The sequence below is a fragment of the Urocitellus parryii genome, chromosome 5, assembly GCF_045843805.1.
Source record: "Urocitellus parryii isolate mUroPar1 chromosome 5, mUroPar1.hap1, whole genome shotgun sequence".
Classification (NCBI taxonomy): Eukaryota; Metazoa; Chordata; class Mammalia; order Rodentia; family Sciuridae; genus Urocitellus; species Urocitellus parryii.
The window spans coordinates 52,991,968-53,016,616 of NC_135535.1; the positions used below are offsets into that span (position 1 = coordinate 52,991,968).

The 24,649-nt window shown below is 37.6% G+C and overlaps 1 non-coding gene across 1 annotated transcript; it reads left to right on the plus strand.

The window, feature by feature from the left end:
- Positions 1 to 3,120: 3,120 nt before the first annotated feature.
- LOC113185758 (U6 spliceosomal RNA) lies at positions 3,121 to 3,227 on the plus strand. The gene has a single exon (XR_003301161.2). It is a non-coding gene; the product is annotated as a U6 spliceosomal RNA (small nuclear RNA).
- Positions 3,228 to 24,649: the final 21,422 nt, after the last annotated feature.

Sequence of the window (24,649 nt, forward strand, 5' to 3'; positions counted from 1 at the left end):
TGGGACTTACTCAAACTAAAAAGTTTTTTCTCAGCAAAAGAAACAATAAGAGAGATAAACAGGGAGCCTACATCCTGGGAACAAATCTTTACTCCACACACTTCAGATAGAGCCCTAATAACCAGAATATACAAAGAACTCAAAAAATTAGACAATAAGATAACAAATAACCCAATCAATAAATGGGCCAAGGACCTGAACAGACACTTCTCAGAGGAGGACATACAATCAATCAATAAGTACATGAAAAAATGCTCACCATCGCTAGCAGTCAGAGAAATGCAAATCAAAACTACCCTAAGATACCATCTCACTCCAGTAAGATTGGCAGCCATTAGGAAGTCAAACAACAATAAGTGCTGGAGAGGATTCGGGGAAAAGGACACTCTTGTTCATTGCTGGTGGGACTGCAAATTGGTGCAGCCAATTTGGAAAGCAGTATGGAGATTTCTTGGAAAGCTGGGAATGGAACCACCATTTGACCCAGCTATTCCCCTTCTGGGTCTATTCCCTAAAGACCTAATAAGAGCATGCTACAGGGACACTGCTACATCGATGTTCATAGCAGCACAATTCACGATAGCAAGATTGTGGAATCAGCCTAGATGCCCTTCAATAGATGAATGGATAAAAAAAATGTGGCATTTATACACAATGGAGTATTACTCTGCATTAAAAAATGACAAAATCATAGAATTTGGAGGGAAATGGATGGCATTAGAGCAGATTATGCTAAGTGAAGCTAGTCAATCTTTAAAAAACAAATACCAAATGACCCCTTTGTTATAAGGGGAGTAAACAAGGACAGGGTAGGGACGAAGAGCTTGAGAAGAAGATTTACATTAAACAGGGATGAGAGGTGGGAGGGAAAGGGAGTGAGAAGGGAAATCGCATGGAAACGGAAGGTGATCCTCAGGGTTCTACAAAATGACATATAAGAGGAAAGGAGGGGTAAGACAAGATAATACAAATGGAAGAAATGATTTACAGTAGAAGGGGTAGAGAGAGAAAAGGGGAGGGGAGGGGAGGGGAGGGGGGATAGTAGAGAATAGGACAGACAACAGAATACATCAGACACTAGAAAGGCAATTTGTCAATCAATGGAAGGGTAACTGATGTGATACAGCAATCTGTATACGGGGTAAAATTGGGAATTCATAACCCACTTGAATCAAACTGTGAAATATGATGCATTAAGAACTATGTAATGTTTTGAAAGACCAACAATTAAAAAAAATAAATAAATAAAATAATTAAATGATAAAAAAAAGTTCATGGGTGAATAAAACGGAGGAGGAGAATAAATTAACATACAAAGTGGCTCATACAATCTCTACTACCGAAGTTCCTCACAAGGTCTAAATTGATGGCTATCGCTGCCTTCTTCTGTGACTCTAAGTTGAGGGACACAACTGGCCAGAAGTCACTGCATAAGGAGGGATGTGGGAGGATGAATATGCCAACCTTATTCTCTCTTTCTTCCCTCTTCTATAGGTGACCCTTAGGTTTATCAGAAGTGATCCTTAGGTTTATTAGATATATAGAGTATTACTATTTTAAAGTTGAACTTAAAACCAATAGAATCAGTCAATTTTGAAATATTAAATTTTGTGAATTCTGGGGCCCTAGGTATAGCTCGGTGATAGAGCTCTTGCCTATCATGTGGGAGGCCCCTGGGTTCAATCCTCAACACTGCAAAAGCTAAAATAAAATGTAATTGTAAATTCAACGACAATTTCAAAACAACACATACCACAGTCTTTCTGTTTTTAAAAGACATTGAAAAATTCACACAACCTTATATCTCTACTCAGTCTTCTTTCAGTTCTTCAAAAGCCCCATGTTATTGCCTGTGAGTTCTCATGCATAAGGCACTGGGCTTGGACTAATCCCCAGGCTCCTTTTCACAAAGCCAGTGAGTCTTAGTCTAGTCTCAGGTCAATGCCTTGTCCTCAGAGAAGCCTCAGGGCCAGGTCAGGTCTCCAAGCTCAGTATCTTGCTGTCATTTTCCTTTAAAGAACTTATCAGCAATCAAAAGTAATTGATTATTTGAGTAAGTCAGTTCTAGTCTTCCCTTTAGACATCAAACTTCATGAAGGATCTTGTCTTGTTTTTAGCAAAGTACATAAATTACATTGTGGTGAGACACTGAAGAAACTAAAAGTATTGATACTGAAATCACAAGTTAAATCAGTTGAAACAGTCAAAATTGTATGAACGGATCTGTACTAGGAAAGGAAGGCAATAATTGAGAAACTGTTTTTCAAACAAAATTAATGAACTATATTATCCCTATTAAAGATGACTATCAAAACCCCTTCTCATTTCTAATAAAGTTTATCGTAAAGTCACCTCGAGGGTTTCTTAGCTTTCTCCAGATTGTAATAACAGATTATGAATAAGAATCTCAAATCATTTGCAGTTATGCTGAATTTTTTGTGAATCAGTGTCAGAAGTCTGAGGCAATTTATTACCAGTCTTCTGTCCTAATCAAATACCATATATTAGCAAGAAAGGGAGCTTTTTGCCAACAGCCATCACAAAACATTTGCACACAGCAAACAATGGAAACAACACAATTTTGGAAATGCTATAAGCAAAACTGACCAAAATGACAGCATACATGTAAGTGTAAAAACAGGTAACATATCGGAGTTGTTTTCATAAAAGAAACATGAATATATCACTGACTATTGCAACCATAGAGACAAAGGTAGTTTTTTCTTTAAGCAGCAAGTACAAATGCAGGCACTCCAAAAATAACGTAAGAGTTGCAGTGAGCCAGAAAGATCTCTATAGAAAGTTAAACAAATGATGTCATTCCCCACATTAAAACCTCCTAGTGGCTTTCCACTAAGAAGAAAACCTAAACCTTCACAATCGCTTCCAAAAGCCAGCATGCCAAACTTTTGGCCTTACCTCTTGTCATTTACCCAGACCCTCACCTACTAAGATACAGTTTCATCTCTTTTCTTTCCAGAATATGATAAACTCATTGTGCCCTCATAGTTTTTGCACTATGTGCTTTGTTTGCCAAATTACCTTTCCAATAAACCTTCATGTGGCTGACTATTTCTCATTGATCAGGATCAGGATCTTTCTCATACGAAAGCTTCCTGAGTACTCGCTTCGGCAGCACATATACTAAAATTGGAAAGATACAGAGAAGATCAGCAGGGCCCCTGTGCAAGGATGACACGCAAATTCGTGAGGCGTTTAATATTTTTGTAGACCAATGGTACAGAATAGAGGGCACAGAATCTAACCCACATAATTACAGTTATCTTATATTAGACAAAGGCGCCAAAAACATATATTGGAGAAAGGATAACCTTTTCAACAAATGGTGCTGGGAAAACTGGAAATCCATGTGCAACAAAATGAAATTAAACCCCTACCTCTTACCATGCACAAAACTCAACTCAAAGTGGATCAAGGACCTAGGAATTAAACCAGAGACTCTGGACCTAATAGAAGAAAAAGTAGGCCCAAATCACCATCATGTGGGATATATAACAATCTCAAAAATCTTAACACCAAAAAAACAAATAACCCAATCAATAAATGGAACAAGGAACTGAACAGATACTTCTCAGATGATAATATACAATCAACAAACATATGAAAAAATGTTCACCATCTTTAGAAATTAGAGAAATGCAAGTCAAAACTACTCGAAGATTTCATCTCACTCCAGTCAGAATGGCAGCTATTAAGAATAAAAACAATAAGTGTTTGCAAGGATGTGGGCAAATTGGTGCAGCCAGTATGGAAAGCAGGATGGAGATTCCTTGTAAAACTTGTAATGTAACCACCATTTGACCCATCCCACTCCTGGTCTATACCCAAAGGACTTAAAAAAAACAGCTTACTACAATGATGCAGCCACATTAATGTTTATAGCAGCACAATTCACTATACCTAAACTGTGGAACAAACCTAGATGCCTTTCAGTAGATGAATGGATAAAGAAAATGTGGTATATATGCACAGTGAATGTTACTCAGCATTAAAAGAGAATAAAATCATGACATTTGCAGGTAAATGGATGGAGTTGGAGAATATAATGCTATGTGAAGTAAGTCAATCCCCAAAAGCCAAATGTGGAATGTTTTCTCTGATATAAGGTGGCTGACTCATAATGGGGATGGGGGGGCATGGGAGGAATAGACAAACTTTAGATAGGGCAAAGGGGAGGGAGGGGAAGAGATGGGGCACAGGAATAGGAAAGGCAGTGGAATGAGATGGATATCAGTACTCTAAATACATGTATGAAGGCACAAACAGTGTTAAACTGTTATGTACAACCAGAGATATAAAAAACTGTAGCTATATATGTGTAATATATATTGAAATGCATTCTGCTGTCATATATAACAAATTATAATAAATTGAAAAAGTTATATGCATGTACAAATCAGGCATAATGAATTCCAAAACTATGTATAATTATAATGTATCTATAAAAATATTTTTAAAAATTAAAAAAAAAAACAAGAAAGCTTCTTGACTACTCAATCTCAAGAAACCCCTCCAAACCACTGTTCTTCAATTTCAAATTGACCTGTAAAGCAGATACAGCCCCACTACAGTATAATTTCCATGAGATTATCGGTCTTGATAGTTGCATTCCCTAGTACATTAGGCATCCGATCCATAAGTGTTATATATGCAAATTAATAAATTAAGCAGAAAGCAGCTTGCACTGATAACTTTTTTTTAAAGAGAGAGGGAGAGAGAGAGAGAGAGAGAGAGAGAGAGAGAGAGAGAGAGAGAGAATTTTAATATTTTATTTTTTAGTTATCGGCGGACACAACATCTTTGTATGTGGTGTTGAGGATCGAACCCGGGCCGCACGCATGCCAGGCGAGCGCGCTACCGCTGAGCCACATCTCCAGCCCACTGATAACTTTTTAAATACCTTTACTTTTTTAAAAAATATTTTTTTAGTTCTAGATGGACACAATACATTTATTTTATTTATTTATGTTTTTATGTGGTGCTGAGGATCGAACCCAATGCCTCACACATTCTAGGTGAGTGCTCTACCATTGAGCCACAACCCAGTTCCAATACCTTTATTTTCTTTCTTTATTTTAATGTGATACTAAGGATACAACCCTGTGCCTCACACATGCTAGGCAAGATGTCTACCGCTGAGCTACAACCCCAGCCCCAGCTTGTGGTGATCTTGAACTCGATGATAATTCCACTGATGCCTCCTGGCTTCTGTTCTCTCAGCCCTTTCAAGAATTTTACGCACCTGCATCCTTCCCTGTCTTAATACCTTTCAGCTGTAAATACCTAGCATTGTTACTATCCTACCCACCCATCCCCCACACTAAACACTGACAGGCACAGATACAGTTGCAGGAAATAGAGGACAGATATGAGAAATTGTCTGATCTGATTGGATTTGAAGACAGGAATTATCTGGATACTATGAAAAATAAGACATTTTTGTAATTCATGTGGTAGCAAAATGGTTGCTTAAATTATCATTGGTGGTGTCTTAGAATGAAGTGCCTCTTTCAGACATATCTTTTTCAGAGTGCCTGAAAATTAAAGTGGCAATGTGGAACATTGCCTATCCAGAGAGCTCAGAAAGAAAATGACAAGCTTAGGGTTTTTAATTTTCATTTTAAAACATGTCAGAAAACCAGGGATCACATTTGGTCTAAAGGAATCTCTTATAGCCTTAAACCACAGGGCTTAGGTACCCGAAAAGCAATCAGAATATGATCCCAAAGAGACAACTTAATACAGTAATGCAGAGGCTTGTGAAACTCTTCATATAAGAACTGGAACAGGTTCATTGGATGGATTTAGATGACCTTGAGGACTCTGAACTCCTAAGCCTACTAAGTCTCCCTCTGTAGTCACATTACTGTCTATTGCTGTGCAATCAATTATCCTCCAAATTAGTGGCTTTAAACAACTGACATTTATTATCTCATGATCTGTAAGGGTCAGGAACCTGGGGTCCCCAAGCTGGGTACTACTGACTCAGGGTCACACCCAAAGCATCAATTAAATGGCACCTGGGGTTGCAGTCACCCAAGATTCAACTCACAAAAGATCCACTTCCAAGTTCAAATGAAGCAGACCAGGGTGGTGGGGAGTGATGGAGGCTACTACCTTGACAAGGTCACTGGGGAGACTTCTCCGAGTGACATTTAGCAGAGAGATAAATGAAGAAAGGAAGGGGGCTGCTAGAGAAGATGGGAGAATGGTCCAGGCAATTGGCACTGCAAGGGCTTGAGTTGGGTATGCTGAGAGTGCTAAGGGAGCTGCAGAGAGGCCAGCACAGTTGAAGCAGAGTAAATGAGGAAAAGGAAAAGGAGATGATGTCCAGAGATACCAAAGCCAACTTGAGATCAGTGGATGCAGGTCAAAACAGTGTGAGTCTGGATTTTGTTCTTTTTTTTTTTGAGAAATGGTAAAACCCATATTTAACTCTGTACTTCCTTGTATGAAACAAAATTTTTAAATAACATTATAATCTCACCTTCATTATTGCTTATTCCCTTTATTCTACTAAATTGGCAGAACGGTGGCGTTAACGGTGCACAAGCTTCTTATGCACAGAAATGATGACTATATTTCAGATCGTCAGGACATCCAAACAACTTTCCAGCTACATCTAGCCCTGCAGAGAACAATGCCACCTCACTAACTACTATCCAAATCAAGTGTCATTATCCCAGATAGATTTTTTAAGGTAACTCCATCAGAAAAAAAAAATACGCAATATTGTTTGGGGATAGTTCATTTACTTACCTATATTCAGTGGGACAATACATAAATTGTAAGAGACAAGATTTGGGGCAAAAAACAAGGAGGAATACACTAAAAATATATAGAACAAAACATAGAAGGAAAATTCACACACAGGTCCCCTTCCCAACAGGTGCTAGGGGTGGAACGCAGTGCCTCATGCATGTTAGCCAAGCGCTTGCTCACTGAGCTACATCGCCAGCCCACAGCAGATTTTGCAATCATTTTTTCTCTCAAGTTTTAGGGATAAGTGCCTTGTCACAAATTGGCCTAAGCTAATTTAGCTATTTTGCAATAGATTCCCTTTGGTGATTCTTGATGCCTCCAAAAATTAAAAATAAGTGAGATCCATAGATCTCATTACTCATAATCTTGCTCCCAGGTATAATACAATGAAAGCAAAACTCAGACTGAATTCTACTCTATGTGCAAACTGTCACTGCTGAAATTTTATACCCTGTTCCTAAAAGACCTAAGATGACTGTACAATATTTCTAGCTAACCACATATCTCATACACCATCAAGTCTCCTGGAAAGTATTGCTTTAAATATCATTTATGTTAATTAACAAACTCTATTGCAGATTTAGATAACAATACTGCCATGAGCCATTGCTCTAATATGGATTCATGAGTAATCTTTCAAATGGTATTTAATCACTAGTGGAGTGTGGACTTCTGATAAAGACACTTCAAAAGATGACTAATCACACTTAGGGTGTAGATTAACTTGCACATACGTTTAGATGACTCTGATTTACACACAAACACTTTTAAATGAATCCCCAAGGATTTAACAGAGTTTCATTTTAGACTGATCTATATAAAATACTTTTTGGAAAAAAGAAGGTGACTAGCTGACATTCTTCTGCCTCTCTCTTCCTGTCCAGTGATTCTTGACTGACTTGTACTATAAATTGAGCAGTTTCCAGGGAGAACTTGACAATATTATTATATGTGGCATGATAAAAGTAGCAATTTTAAGTTTGGCCAACAGAGGTCAGAATAACCCTGCTTATTTCCTTTTTGGGAAAAAAATATTTTTAAACACAAAGACTTATACATTAACATACAGAAAGGGGAGTTTTTCCTCAGTCTTTAGAGATAACAATTCCCTAAGAACACTGAAGAGTGCTCTGCCCATAGGTAGATTTCCCCCGGTCATCCCCATCTTACATAGAGCTTAAAATTAAAGATTCTCCTAAAGTTCCAATACAGTAAGCTGGATGGAAGACTAGGCTCACCCACTACCATTTTCATTTGTGAGGGGGAAAAAAATTCCAAAGGTTTTATAATGCAGATTTCTAAGCTGAAATAAATTCCTAAAATTTATATACATTACGCTAAGTTCTCAAATATTTTAACTTGATATAATCGTTGATGTATGCAGGGACATAACATTATCTCAGTTTTACAGATTAGTAAAGAAACACACATTAGTGTGGAACTAGCCTGAGGGTCAAAGCCCAATTTACAACCTATAGTTCCCAATACATGCAGGCATGTCTGTGTGTGTGTGTGTGTGTGTGTGTGTGTGTATAAAAGGCATACACATACACACACACACATATATATATACTTTTTCTAGACTCCATCACAACCTATCTTACGTCTTTATTAGACCCACATATGCTTATTTATGTCTTCCTCTCCAATGATCATGGCACTATTAGCTCCTTTGGGATAGGAATTCAGTCCCTTACTTTTCTATTCCCTGAACAACAGCTTGAATATAGCTAATCAAGAAATTGAATTTGCCAGCCAAATAACTAAATTGAATTTGTCTGGTCTCTTTGTCTTCCGAGACACTTTGTATTTCAGATACACAGGCATGAGCATACGCACACGTGCAAGCACACACACATGTGCAAGCGCATACACACACACACACACACACACACTTGGTGGTAGATATCTACTCCAACTTGGGGAAGCCCCAGATTGCAGTTAAAGTCTGAATGACCTTCAAAAGCCCTTCTATTCAATCCTACACACCACCAAGGATTTTCATTCACTAGAGAAGATCTTCAACTTTATTTTTTATCCCAGCAGCAGAAATATGTAAGCATTCATCCTTACCAAATACTTATTTATAAATTATAAATATATGTATGTATTAACTACTTACACTTTTAAATGCCCCAAAATAGAAAAAATGAAATTATAGAATATATTTAAATGTATATGTATGTGTGTGTGTATAATTTATATTGGCACAAAACATTTTCACTTATTATGTCAATATAATTGAAATTTCCATCCCTTTTCATGATGTATTTAAAATTACAAGTGTTTAAGAATGAGGAGAACCCAAAGAATGAGAGAAAATCTTTGCTAGCTACTCTTCTGACAGAGGATTAATGTCTAGAATATATAAAGAGCTCAAAAACCTTTATACACATACAAAAAAAACAGTTAATAAGTGGACACATGAACTAAACAGACCCTTCTCAAAAGAAGAAATACAAATAGCCAACAAATACATGAAAAATGTTCAACATCATTAGCAATTTGGGAAATACACATCAAAACTACACTGAGATTTCATCTCACACCAGTCAGAATGGTAGTTATTAAGAAGAAGAATAAATGTTGGAGAGGATGTGGAGAAAAAGAAACACTTTTCCGCTGTTGGTGGGATTGCAAATGAGTACAACCACTATGGAAATCAGTTTGAAAGTTCCTCAAAAGATTAGGCAGAAACCACTACATGACCCAGCTATATCTTATGCAGATATATTTTCTCAATATGTTATCTTAAAGGATGAAAGTATTTACAATTAAAATTGCAAATACTACAGTGATACATGTATATCCATGTTTATAGCAGCACAATTCACAGCAGCCAAACTATGGAACCAGCCTAGGTGTCCATCAACGGAAGAATGAGTAAAGCAAATGCGGTGTATATACACAGTCAAATTTTATTCAGCTATAAAGAAAAACGAAATTATGTCATTTACAGGAAAATGGATGGAACTTGACACCTATGTTAAGCAAAATAAACCAAACTCAGAAGGTCAAGGGTCATATGTTTTCTTTCATATGTGGAAGCTAGAGAGAAAAAGAAAAAGTAAGATGGGGGAGATCTCATGAAAACCAAAGGGAGATCAGTAAAGGGACCAAAGAGTGGGAGGTAGGGAAGATACTAGGGAATGATTGTTACGTTGTGTGCACATATGAATATGTAACATCAAATCATACCATTATGTACAACTGTAATACACTAATAAAATATGGCAAAAAAATAAAAATTACAAATATTTAGGATAATTTTGAAACATACAAGAATAGAAATATAAAATGAGCTTAAGATGTGATAAAACATTTTAAATAACTATATACCTTATTTATTATAATGCTTCAAAAACACCCTTTTTTGTCTTCACATTATTTTTTCCTTGTTTTCCTGCAATTTAAAGTTCTGAACCTTTAACTTTTTCAGATACTTGGTTTTATGGCTGTAACTAGAAAAGTAACCCCACAAAGATGTATTATAATATGTGCATTCATCCATATTTCAAATAATGTGTTCAATAATTTTACATTTGATTATATAAGATCGAGTCATCTTTATTTTTAATCTTAAAAAGGTGAGAGAAAAAGTTCACGCTAATTAAAAAAATCAGTGGTACCACTTTCTAATTATGTTGCTCAATTAGTATTATGCTGTGTTTTTGTTGTTGTTTTTAGAAATCCCTTTTAAGACACTTGTCCACTGGAGAAGACTATTTTTGTGACAGTAGATAAAACCATACCTACATCTGCTCATGAGGAACATGGACTCTGTCATGTGTCTCAACCCACCACAAGTTAAGGAAGAAAAGAGAGAGGCACTGTGAGCCTTCTCCTCTGGGCACCCACTCTGCTCTAAAAGTTTCTCACTTGCCTACACAGTTTGTGGCCTTAGGGCGTATGAACTGACCCCCCCAAAATCTATATTTTGAAGATTCCAAAAGCTGACATTCATTTTTATAATTTTAGGGGAAAAATAAAGAAATAAAAAAATCAAATATTTTCATATGCCAAGACATCATCTTATCTTTTTCTAAGGCTCACACCCTCCTTCCCCCCACTTTGGCAACTGCTACTAGGAGAGGGGTTCAATGAGATATAGGAACTCCACAGTTTGGCATACTGAGTCCACGACAGTGCCACACTTAACCAAAAGAAGAGAAACCTTCTGTATTATAGAAAGCTACTCCTATTGCTAAGTACTGATAGTAACATAAACTTAGTGGTTTGAAACAAATACTCTTATTATCTCTCCCCTCCTGGGATAGAACTGCAGGCACAGATTAGATCAGAGTCCTCTGCTTGGGACTTAGGACTTTCCCCTTACTTAGAAGCAAGTCTCTGGCCCCATCCACACTCAAGAGGAGGGGATCACTCTAGAGAATGACAACCAGGAGGTAATGATCAAGGACCATGAAGTCTGACTGCCACATCACTGTTGACCTTCTAAAGGGGAAAGATGCAAGAATAAATAATAAAAATTACTGGGTTTTCTCAGGAGTTTAAACTTCAAGTCTATATTTCTGTAAAAGTTATTAACTTGGGTAGTCTTTGACTATATATATTTTGGAGGCTGATGTTTCATCATTTTTCACAGCAAGTTCTGATGGCATCTAAAGACAACCACCTGTATTTTCAGTGCTATACCCCCCCCCCCGCTTGCCAGCAAGATTCTGGGTGAAATTTCATCAGTAGGAGGCCCTCAGTCAAGGTATAGAAAGCAGAGAGAGACAGCACTCGAAGCCCTGCTCTCAGGCTGTGCAGGCAGACATTCAATCTTCTGTGGCTGTGAGACTGTGCTGCAGCCTCCTGACATGGCCTTTGTGCCCAAGCAGAGAGCCCATCCTAAATTCTCTCCTTCAGCTCCTCCAGCTTGAAAGTGAAATGCACACCAGAGCACGAGTGTCAGCTTTCCCTACTTTCTCCCCTCCTGACCATGGTGGAAACACCTAGTTACCTCGGGTTCAAATCCCTCTTTCTTGCATATTGATTCAAAATTGAATATTGATTTAAATTGAAAGTTTTAGTTTTTGTTTTCCTAATGAGACCTTGACTCCATATAAAGTAAAAGCTCCTTTTAAGGACAAACAATGTCCAATCCTGCTTGATTTCCTCTCTGACCCAAATGTAAATGTTGTCATCACTTTAGTGTTTGAACTGTTAGAGGAGAGAGGGAGAGAGAGAGAGAGAGAGAGAGAGAGAGAGAGAGAGAGAGAGGACTTTGTATTGTGTTGTATATTTTTCTAACACAAAATGATATCATTGTGAATATTCTGTTTATCCACTGGTATAAAACAAACCACCCCAAAACCCATGTAAAACAACCAACAACTATTTATTATGCCCACAATTCTATAGGTTAAATTAAAAAAAGGACCGGGCATAGCAGGGGTGGGTCATCTCTGCTCTACATTGTCCAGGGCCTCAGCTGAGGTGGCTCAAAAGACCAGGCTTTGGTAGTGGCCATATGTTCAGTACCTTGGTGCTTCTCTATATGGCATCTGCTGGAACTGCCATGTCCAAGAATGGCCTCTTCAGTCACGTGCCTGTTGCCTGGGCTGGGATGGATGGATAGCCAGGGGAGGCTGGCACCACCTCCTCTCCATATGGCATTCTTAAGATAATGCAACTTCTTACATATCAGAACAACATCCCCCAGAGCAAGTTACAATAACATATCCCAAGAAACTGAGGTAGAAGCTGCAAAGTTTCTTAAGACCAGGCCTCAGAATCATTTCTTCAAATTTTTATCGGTACAGTCAGTCATGAGGGCCACCCAGATTCAAAGACTCTACCTCTTGATGGGGAAAATGGGGTTTGCATACAAAAGAGTGGAATGGATGGAGCTGCCTTGGAGACGCGTTACCATAGTGAACAGCATCCTGTCACTAGATTTTTTTTCACTCAGCAATAAGTCTTGGAGATCTGCCCAAGTTAGTCATAAAGATTTATCCCATTTCTTCTAATTTCTGCATAATATTTACTATTTTACCACAATTTATTTAGACACTTGCTCCTTTAGGGACATATGGGCAGTTTCCATTTTTCTATTTAAAAATCATTCTTGAACATACTTATTTTTGTTCATGAACAGTATTTCGAGGGATAATACTGAGAAATTACATGTTTGGTGTCACAGGAGGGTGGGGAGCTGAAACCCCAAACCTCTGTTCCAGTGTTCTGACTAAAGAAAATTTAAAGTCCGCCACCAAAAATTTTGCCACCAAAATTGTTGATAGGCAAAATAAGTACAAACCTTAGAAGTCCCATCCCTTTTTTCTGGATCATATCACAAATGACTGAAGCCCAGTAAATTAGTTAAAATTAGTTCTGCACCATGATAGAATTTTTCTTGCTATATTGATGAATGCACATTAATTTAGCTATAATGGGTAGTATTTCTAACAATTACTATTCTGTAGGATTATGATTTGAACAAAATAAGAACTTCAGTATGTTTACTATTGCTTACTTGAAAAAAAATTTCTTCAAAAAGCACAAAATGAAGTGGTAGATCCATATCCATAGATAGTTCATTCATTCAGCAAATATTTACCAAATTCCTAATACAGGTGAAGAACCACTTCTCATATTACTAATTTGTATGAGTGTGTATGGTAGTGAAGAGAACATGTCCTTCAAAAAGTACTTGAGTATTTTTTAAAATATACTCTTATTCTTCTACTACTTGGTTTTATTGTTAATCACAGTGGGAGATGGAAACTATTCCTTAAATGGATTTTTATTTCATTTGATGTAATAACGGAAGCCAAAGTGTTCACATTTCTTAAAATATCCCTACTGTACTCTTGGACTTCTTACTGGAACAATGTTTGATACTCTAGTATACAAGTGGTATTTATGTAATGTTTAAAATGATATTAAAAGTACTCTGATAAGGCAAGAAAAAAGCCATGCAAGAGAACTTTCTTAAATGTGACAGTAGAGTGGAAATGAGAAGAAGATAAAGTAAAAACAAAGTGAGGCTCAAGCCAAGGGCTCCAGGGAGAGAGTAGGTCATCTTTGAACAGAGAATGATAAAGGAGAAAATGCTATCTCCAAATTTATTACTGCTTGATGCTTACCCAGAGAACTGCAGACCACCTTATGCATTCTGCCAACCAGGTGTTCAACTCCTCCTTATCATCAGGCAGTGGACTTTTTACCTTAGTTTGTCCTCCCAGAACTGTCATGGGGGCCCTCCTATTAAGGGGAACTTCATCTACAAGACAATACCATGTTAATGTGGACACTGGGGTCAGTAGCCAGTCAGAGGTTACCTTATTGAGCCTGTGCCACTGAAGAATTCCCTGCTTCTGAGCTGATAAGAGATACTTGGTACCATAACTTCTAGTTTTATCTTGACGCGTATGGGTTTTGACAAGAGTTCGTTCCACAAATCCTTTTGTGAGTCCCCCATTATAATTTTTGCTTTTTTTTTTAATCCTCAGGGTTTGTGTACCTATGTTTTTTTGATGGGTTGTCTGCTACACATTATTTACTCATCTTCCTTGGCAGTAACTTAAAGAAAACCTGTGACCTTGACATGCCCTTCACTGCTCCTTGCTGTCTCCTGACAATTTGGAATTACAGAATAAAAACATGTTTAATAGACATTTTCTAATTGTTTTCTGAACTGGCTCATCCGGTTTATATTACCCCATGAATTTATCAGAATACCTGTTTCTCCATTAGTCACTGAATAGTATCAAACTTTTTAAATGAGTTCCAATTTGGTGAAAAGCAGCATCTCACTTCTTTTTATTAATGTCCACTTTCCCATATTGTGAATGTTTATTCAACATTGAGTTTGTGCTACTGTGAGTTGCCTGGTCATATCCTTTGCTCACTTTTCCATTGTAATTTTTTACATTTCTTTTTGTTGGTAGAAATGGTTTATTTTACATTCTAATCCTAATCTTTTCAGAGTAGCCAGCCTCCTGGCCCCATGACTGGAGCTTAAATGAAGAGAAAGGCTCAAAGCTCTGAGGTTCGGAGCCTGGAGTCACTGCACCTACTTATCACTTTAGCCAAAAGTTATATTACCGAGAGAACAAGAGTTCGAAAGATTCCCCAGGCAAAATACCATCACTGAGGTTACAAATTATATTTTTGACAGGGTTTCTCAGAAGTGTATTTCTCAATCAATGGCTTCAGAATCATGTGGGTACTTGGTAAAAATACATATTCCTGGACCACAGCTCAGGTCTAATGTATCAGAATCTCACCATGAGGTGTGGAGGAATGCAGAAATTTGCAGGATTAACTAGCTCTGTACTACATGTCAGTAAAATTTGAAAATCACATCCCCTGAGCACAGGTCAGCAAGGTAGAAATGGAAAAGAAAATGTGAAAAATGGAATATTACCTCCCTGGTTCACTCTGGAAAGGAAAAACAGAACTGTTGGAGAGTCTGAGACCTATGGGTTTTGTGGTACCAAAACCTGCCCACATCAACATCTCTCAGAGAGATTCACCCAGAACAATTAAGCCAGAATCTCCAGATTCAGGGTCAGATGGCAGCATTAGAAAAACAAACTAACAAGTCCCACTCCAAAGGACTTAAAAACAGCTTACTACAGGGACACAGCCACATAAATATTTATAGCAGCACAATTCACAATATCTAAATTGTGGAAGCAATCTAGATGCCCTTCAGTAGATGAATGGATAAAGAAAATGTGGTATATACACACAATGGAATATTACTCAGGATTAAAATAGAATAAAATCATAGCATTTGCAGGTAAATGGATGGAGTTGGAGAAGACAATGCTAAACGAAGTAAGCCAATTCCAAAAAAAAAAAAAAAAACAAATGTTGAATGTTTTCTCTGATATGAGGATGCTGACTCATAATAAGGATGGTGGGAGGAATATGGGAGGAATGGAGGAACTTTAGTTAGGACCAAGGGGAGGTAGGGGAAGGGAGGGGGCATGAGGGTAGGAAAGGTGGTGGAATGAGATGGTCATCATTACCCTAAGTACATATATGAAGACACAAATGGTGTGAATCTACTTTGTAGATTGTACTCTATATGTGTGATATGAATTGAATTGCATTCTGCTGTCATATATAACAAATTAAAATAAATAAGTAATAAAACAGAAAACAAACAACCAAACAATAACAAAAAAAACCCCAAAACCACAAACCTATGTTACATACCATGACAACCCCTTACTTTACAGAAAAGGAAACTCAGCATTCCTCTTATTGTTTCACACTGTCCAGGGGCCAAGAACTTGGCTGATCTGACCACATGTCCAGTGCTCTCACCATTATTTAACAGTTCCTCTAGAAAGACTGATTTTGCTTGGAAAGGGTTAATGCTATCATTATGTAGACTGAGAGTAAAGTGTTTGGCAAGTGTTCTTTTCTGAAAATTGATTCTGTCCTTAACATCCATATTTCGATAAGAATTAAAAGGAAAAAACCTCCAGATCTTTGTGTACAGCAAGATGAGGCAGCAAGCACAGCTACATTTACATATAAAGCTTTTCCTGTTATCTATTTCCCTTCCTCAAGTGAGTTGAAAAACCACTTATGCATTATACATCCAGGTCCCTGATCAGAACCTGAGTATTTGTTTTTATTATAACCTCAAATTAGTATGTTCTCAGAGGCAGGAAGCAACAGAAAAAGTAATCTAGTATTACAATTCTCATTCATGCTTTCCTCCCTTCCTTTTATTTATTTATTTTTTTTTCATTTTTGACTTTCTCCTTTCCCTGTGTTCAAGTTCATTTTACAATGTCCATAACACACCCTTAAAAAGCCCAGCACTGTACCTAGGTTTGGGAGCAAAAAAAACCTACCTTCTAATCCTTATTGTCATCTCTTTGTGAGACACAAAACAGCTCACTTACCTTCCCGTGTTCTTTTTCAATTTCACAAAATGGATAAGATAATCCAGGCCCTGTTTATCCCATAGGAGCACAGTGAGGTAAGGTTTGTGAAAGTATTTTGTAAACACAATGGTCACGACATACTTGTGAGGAGGCAGATTTGGGTGTAAAACATGTCCATTGGAAGCTATATCTAGGAATGCTTGATCCTGCTTATTGTTGTAGAAAGATTTCCTAAAAATGTCACCTACTATTTCTAGTTGGTAAAGAATTACCACTCTGCAATGGACTGAATGTTGACCCTGCAGAATTCAGATGTTAACTTCCTGGGGAAAGGTGATAGTATCAGGAGGTGGGGCCTGTTGAAGGTGATTAGATCATGAGGGTAGTCCCTCAAGAACCAGATTAGTGCTCTTATAAAATGATGCCCCAGAATGACTCCTTGTCCCTTACACCGAGTGAGAACACAGTAAGGAGTCCACATCTATGAACCAGAAAGCAAATCTTCGCCAGACACGAAATTTGCCAGGGCCCTGATCTTGGACTTTACAGCCTCCAGAACAGTGAGAAATAAATTTCTGCTTTTTATAAACCACCCAGTCTTTCTTGGGTGGTTCATAACAGCAGCAGCCTGAATGGACTAAGACACATTTCTCCCTTCAATTCTGGATCTTTGTTCCAGGATTTACCAGCCTAATTTTTTCTCTAACTCTGCCATGGTGTCCTATTTTTCGGTTTTTACTTTGACACTGCGCTTCCCAGCATACACACACACATACAAACAAACAAACAAAAAACACTGCCCTAAAATAAATTAGAACTAAAAGAATATCAATACTTGACACATTTCTAAATTGTTTGATTAATTAACAAGGCAGCATTTATGAAATAGGATGCTATATGATTAGAAGTATTGTCATAATTTTTGGTCTTTGGGTGAGATAAGGCAAGAGCATACATTTTTACTAATTTTAAAAGTAGTCTGAGCTCATAGAAGATGAGAAGAAACCATAGGAAGAAAATAATGCAACATTTATTAATGTATCAATATATAATTAATATTTATTGATACCACTCATCTAGAAATAATCTAACAATTTCATCTTTTTCTTCAAACTTTCTCCTATATAAATAAACAAATAAGTTTGAGTATATGATTAAAAATTGGAATAAAATTATATATATAGTACTATATCTTCCTTTTTTTATTCAGTATTTTATCATGAAATTGTTTCTTGTCCTTAATAATTCCTTATAATCATTATTTTAATGATTTTAGTTTATCTCATTGTATGGAATAACCATGTGGTGGTTTTTATTCTCCTTTTGTTACACATATTAATGTAATAATAAGAACTACCTTTTAATTGAACTGTTAGAAGGTGCTTGTGATTGTGGTAATAACTTCACTCACATTTCATTTTTATTCCCATAACTGGATTAAATTGAATAAAATAGCTAGCAATTGACTGTTTTTGACCTACGAAATGGGCTATTTCATATGATTCCAACCTCATAGATATTACCAATGATCATACCAATAATAAGTTTTGGGATATTACACAGCATGTAGAGAAGCTGGATTATGAACCCATATCTGTTGATTCCAAGTCTTTGAATAACCACCACTCTGTTATAATAAGTTACTGAACTGGGGTTGTTATCTTCATAGTTTTAAACAAATCCTCTCCTTTCTGTTTCTATTAATACTCATTGTAATTAAAATAATGTTGTTTCTACTTCTTTATATTTATAATACCATATGATCAGAAAGTTTCATTCTTTTTATGTTTACTCGGCTGTTTTTTATTAGCAATCTACTCTAATTAAATAAATTGAACGACTTCAAAGTCTAGCCATGTAAATATCACAGAGTACTTCACTTCCTCCAGGTTCAAGATGTTTTTCTCCTTATTCTTTGATTTTTTGACCTAACTCTTCCAATTACCCCTCTGGGTGAGTTATTTTTACTATGATAATTGGATAGGTTTAGCTGTATTTCCAGAGTGTTCCTATGCACAGCTAAGACCAGAGGAGGAGGAAGGGAGAAAACCACTTTATGAGCACATAAGCCAGGCCAGCATCCTACAAAAGGCTTCACATGTCATATTTCATTCTCACCAAAAGCCTGTGGAGTAAAAATTATTATCCTCTGATGAAAAAATTTAGAAATTAGATGTATTAATTAACTTGCTTGCGGGTACATAAGCAACTTAATTCATTGAGCCTTGACTTCCTCACCTATAAAATTAGGCCCATTTAATAGTCAAAACTCTGTTGTCTACATGTAGGACGCAAGAAGACTCACCATCCCTCAGACAAAAGAAGCAGGGTAGCTAGATCAGTTGTTTGTAAATTATGGAAACCTCCAAACTAAAACCAAACAAACAAACAAAAAAATGAGTTTATTGAGTACGATCTATTGCAAGATCATCTGTAAATATATAAGGTCAAGGTGAAATAAGATGGAATTTTTAATAGAGAACTGAAAAATAAAATCTGTAATGTGTCCAAAAGGAAAGGACTGCACCACATCAGATGTTTTTGTTCTGGCTTGATTTGTGGGGGATGGTTGTTTTTGTTTTGTATCAAAGAGCACAGGCTCTGGAGGTGGATAAGCATGAGTTGTGGAATCACGTTCAGTCTGTTTTAATTTCATGTGATCCATGAGATCCCATTTTGTTAAATGTGTTTTTTAAAACAATACGAAAGAAAAAAAATACCTCTAGAGCCATTTAATTAAACCACTTATGCCTTTTATGGTTACAGAAAAATAAAATTTAAGCAGCATATGTATCCAAAGGGGTTTATAATTGTTTGTTTTATATTTTGAGAGTCAAAACAATGCTGTAGAGCAAATCCTTTTATATGTTTGTAAGATTTCTACTTCTAACCTAACAAAATGTTGTGAATATCTAGGAAAACTATCTTCCCACCCTTTAAAGGAGGAGGAGAGGGAAGTTAAGAGTCTCTTATTGTACATAAATCACTCAGAAGAGCCTGCAGCTAACTGCACTCTCAGAGCTGCCGCTTAAACCTTGATAGAAATGAGGCCTCCCTAACTGAAAAATAATGGAACAGAGGGCTACAGAAGATGGAAAATGCAGCCTGTTTTCATCTCAGGATAGCTAGAATATTGCTTCTTAAATAAAAGAATACATGTTATAAAAGAAACGTAGCTACTGATTGCTTGATCTCTTAACCTTCTGACATTTCACATTGGAAAAATAAAATTGATGCCACAAGCATGAGGCTCGGCTAATACAGAGGCATAATGATGTGGAGCAAACTGGAAACTATGGAGTGTTTATTGGGAAGAAAGTAGCAGAATAAAAGGGAAGCTAGATATGGCATTATTTTTAAGGGACAGTTTTTAAAAAATCAGATTTAAAGGGCCTCGTGGCATAAGACTATGATCCTCCTGTGCAGTCATCACAGTAAACTGCAAACAAAAACCTCTCTTTCTTGCTGATTTATTCATGTTCAATTTGTGTTTAATTAATACAAACAGACGTACAACCAAGAAATACAGGTGCTTTTGTAAGAAAGAAACAGGGAAAACAATTCTTGAAAAACCACAATGACTTGGCAGAACATGTTAGCAAGTTTCCAAATGGCCATTTGGCTATTTAAAAGGCAAGGATATGGCTGGTGGACTATAATGGCTGCCCATCTACAATGAAGGGAATGGGGAAGCTACCCTTTTTGTTTGGTAGGCCATGCTGCCTATTTCTGTGATACAATCCATTATAGTGGAGTGTAAGGATGCCCATTTCTGAACTTAATTTTATCTCATAAGGAGAGAGTAAAAAACCATACTAAGATATTTGCATTTAAACCATCTTAAGATGGCAAACAGGTGAGCACTTAAAAGGCAAGATAGGTGCTGGTTATGTGAGCAATGGGGCACCCAAAGGAACATCCAGGGGCCAAAACTCCAGAGAAGCAAACAGCTATTGGTTTCCAGGAACGCTCTGATCGTTGTTTGCTTCATGGGGATCAGGATGGGCAGGGAAAGGGTATTGTCTTTGGAGTCATGCAGAGCTGGGTTCACATTCTAGTTCTGCCACCTAATCACTGCTTAGCTTTTTTGAACTTTTAGTTTCTTCATCTGTAAATGAGGATATTATTTTTGTTCTGGAGAGTGGTTATATTAACTGAGCCAGTAACCATTGACAAAGCATCTAATACATAGGAGATGCCAAAATACTAGTATTACTATTAGAAGAAGTAAACCACACACTCACGAAATGAATGGGCTGGAGGCATCCTTGGTGATCACCTAGCTTCAAAACCTCATCCTTTTCCAGAGAAAATAGAGATCTAGGGAGGTTTAGAGACTTGGCCCTCCCACTCTTGAGCTTGTGGTTGTTTCAACAGCTCCTTGGAACCGAGCAGTGTCACAAGGTCAACTCCCAGAGCTGCCCAGAGAGTGGAGAATGAGACAAATAGGAAAAGACCATGGACCTCTTGCTGCACCTCAACACAACCACTCCCCGTTTTTTCCTTTTACCTCTGGCATTCATGTAAACATTTACTGAAAGAGAGAGTATCATGGTCACAAAGAAGCTAGAAAATACTGCACTGGGTTGGCAACTCAGAAATCTGCGAGGCAGGGCAGCTGGCTGGAAATTCTGACAAGTGTTTGATGCTGCATCTTGAGCCGGAAGCTAGGGGTAGACCTGAGCATTTTCTCCTAAGGCTTTAAACTGAATAGTTGGGGCTCACCCACATGATGAAGGGTAATCTGCTTTACTCGACTGAATTTACTGATTAAAATATTAATCACATTTTTTAACAAGTACCTTTATGACGACAGCTAGTCTGGAGTTTGAACAAAGAGCCTTCCCAATTGGATACATAAGATTTAACATATTTACCCTGTGAAGACAGGTTACATCCGATTTATTTTGTTTTTGTTTTCTTTTGACTTTTGTTATTTTGTTCTTGGGGGATTTGTGGGGGCTTCCTTGTTTACCTTGCTGGGCTACGTGGTTGTTTTAGTCCTTGCCCACCCCCAGGAATACAGAATTTGGTGGCTGTGCCAATTAGCTGGTGCCACAAAAACAAACCATTCTGAAACTTGGTGACTGAAAATAACAAACATTTATCTAGTTTACAATTCTGTGGATCATTATTTTTGTCTTGAGTTCAACTAAGCAGTTCTAGTCTCAGAGGAATTTACTCGTGGGCCCATGGGCACTGCCGGGTCCCTTGAGTGCTGGTTGATTCAGGATGACTGCAGCTGGGGTGGTCCATCTCTGCTCCCCATGGTGTTTCATCCTTCATCAGGCTAACTGAGGCTTGTTGGCAGAGAAGACAGTGGCCTCAAAAAACCATGTGAAGGACATAAGGATGTATCATCTCAAAATATAACAAAATGGCATATTGATTTTTTCAAGCCATGTCACTGGAGGAACTGTAGCTGCCAAAAGGGACCATGTGGACTACCTTTTCTCACATATGGCAAGTCCATAAATATTCCTTTGAGAGAATGTGTCTTCCCCATACCAGGGTGAGAAATAACCTTTATCACCAGAGCTGATAACTGGGGATATAATAGACCTCAATAAATAGGTTCACTCAAGTCACTCTTATCTTCCATAGCTTCATGATCCCCCATATATATTAGACTTCCCTAAAATTGACTTCCCTTGTCCAGAGATCTTTTGTCCTGTCATTTTGTCACTAACTTATTATTCTTTGTCTAAAAAACATAAAAGCATCTTTCTCTAGCCATTTCTTTAGACGTCACTGTCTTGTAGAGATCTCCATGTATACATAAAATTAATCAAGCTTGTAGGCTTCTCTCTTATTATCCATCTTGTGTTAATTTGGTTCCTAGACCCTGTCAAATATTCCACATAAGAAATGGTGGGGCTGGGGTTGTGGCTCAGCGGTAGAGTGCTCGCCTAGCATGTGCAAGGCCCTTGGCTCGATTCTCAGCAACACATAAAGATAAAAAAATAAAATAAAGGTATTGTGTCCAACAACAACTAAAAAAAAAAAAAAGAAATATTAAAAAAAAGAAATTGTGGAGTGTTGTGGTTTCAATATAAAAGTATCCTGTGTTAATGCAGGTGATAAACTGATTAGATTGTTGTAACAGCCATAGCCCAATCAGGGATTGATCCATTTCTTGGATTAAAAATTTGGATAGATTACTGGGTAGTAGCTTTAGACATGTGGAGCATGACTAGAGGAAGTGGGTCACCGGGGATGTGCCTTGGGGATTATGTATTTTGTCCCTGGATCCTCCAAATTTCTCTCTCTCTATCATGAGTGAAACAGCTCTCTTTTGCCATGGCTGTCCATGGTGTTCTGCCTCACCTCAGGCCCGGAGCAATGGAGTTGTTCAGCCATGAACTGACCTTCTGAAACTGTGAGCCCCAAATAATAAACTTTTCCTACTCTAAGTGGCTCTGTTCAGGTATTTTGGTCACAGTGATTTAAAAAAAAAAAAAAAAAACCCTAACTAACAAAGGTGGTGGGGCAGGGTAGAGAGAATTTCTCTGTTCTCCACATGCAAAGGTCTCTTGAGGCCTCAGCTTTCAAGGAGAAATAGGGCTGCCTCGTGATTGGAAATGCTACAAGGTCATATTGCAGAGAATTCAGCTGCAGGGAAAATTGCAGCTGTCTTTGCAAGCAGTTTCCACAGTTCCCCTCAAGTACTTTTGAGAATCCTGAGAGGATATGTCTCATCAATAAGACGATCATCTAGCCAGTCAAAGCTTGACACATCATACATCACAGAGGATTATGCTTTTCTTCTTGATTCCATTGGTCATCATTTTGATGTCATTTAGATTTTCACAAATACAGGCAGCCTATCATTTCTGATTCAGTCCTTTACTCTGTACTCTTCTCTGCTGGGAATCCTAGAAAGATTGGAGAAGAAAAGAAAGTGAGAGAAACATTTTTCTATAACCTCCCCTCCAAAGCACAACTATCAGGGCTCTCCTTTAAAGATGAATATTTCCCTTTTTAAGATCAGAATCTGTTAAATTTGATCATTATTAGGCACTTCCATTTCTTGTGTCATTATCTCTCAACCTTTTCTCATTATTGCCCTCCCCCTCACTGAGACTTTGAGACAATTTTCCCTAATCATCACGACCTCATGATATTCTAATACCATAGACACATTGTGTGTCTGTGCTTTATGCGTAAAAAGGGTCAGGGATTTTTGCACCTCAGTTTCATAACCGAGTTTCACAACCGAGTTTCACTACATTGGAAAGGAGATTGCTGCTCCTGGGAATTACATGCTCAAAGTTCTCACAAGTTTCTTCTCCAGTCTCCAAGGACCACTGCTGTCCCCACCATGCTGTAGAACTGAGCCAGGATTTTCCCATATTCAGCTTTAATCATAAATTAGGAACTGCTGACACCAGTGAATCTGTCTTCACATGACAAACAAGAAGAAGAGGAAGCTAGGAGAAAAAGTCAAGTGGAATTTTGTAAATAAGGTTTTACCGATAGACACAAACCAAAGGAGAGGAAATCACCAATTATGACTGAAGGCTGAATCACTGCTCAGTACTACCAGACCCTAAAACAAAATCTACACCTCATGGCTCCGTCTGGAAAGGAAATGGTTTCTTAGACAATAATGTTCCAATGTTTTCCGGAGCTTTCTTCTCTTACGTGTGTGAGTGAGGGAGTGTGTGTGTGTGTGTGTGTGTGTGTGTGTGTGTGTGCGTGTGTGTACACTTGTTCATTATGAAGCAATTTAGCATGATTCAGATATTAGTTGGTATTCATTTCCCCCTAAGGAGTGTTTAGAATCGTTCTAGTTTCTTTACATCATTAAGCTTACTCAGAAGTACTCCACTGGATCTAACATCTAAAAGTAATGTCTTTGTTGATCTTCACCTTTATTAATTTTATCCCTTTGCTGAATCTCTGAGTTTGATTGTTTAGGAAATGACATAATGAGCAAACCCTCCAAGGATGTGATAAATTTGCACTTGACATTTAACTGAGAATATGATACCTCTATGCGTACT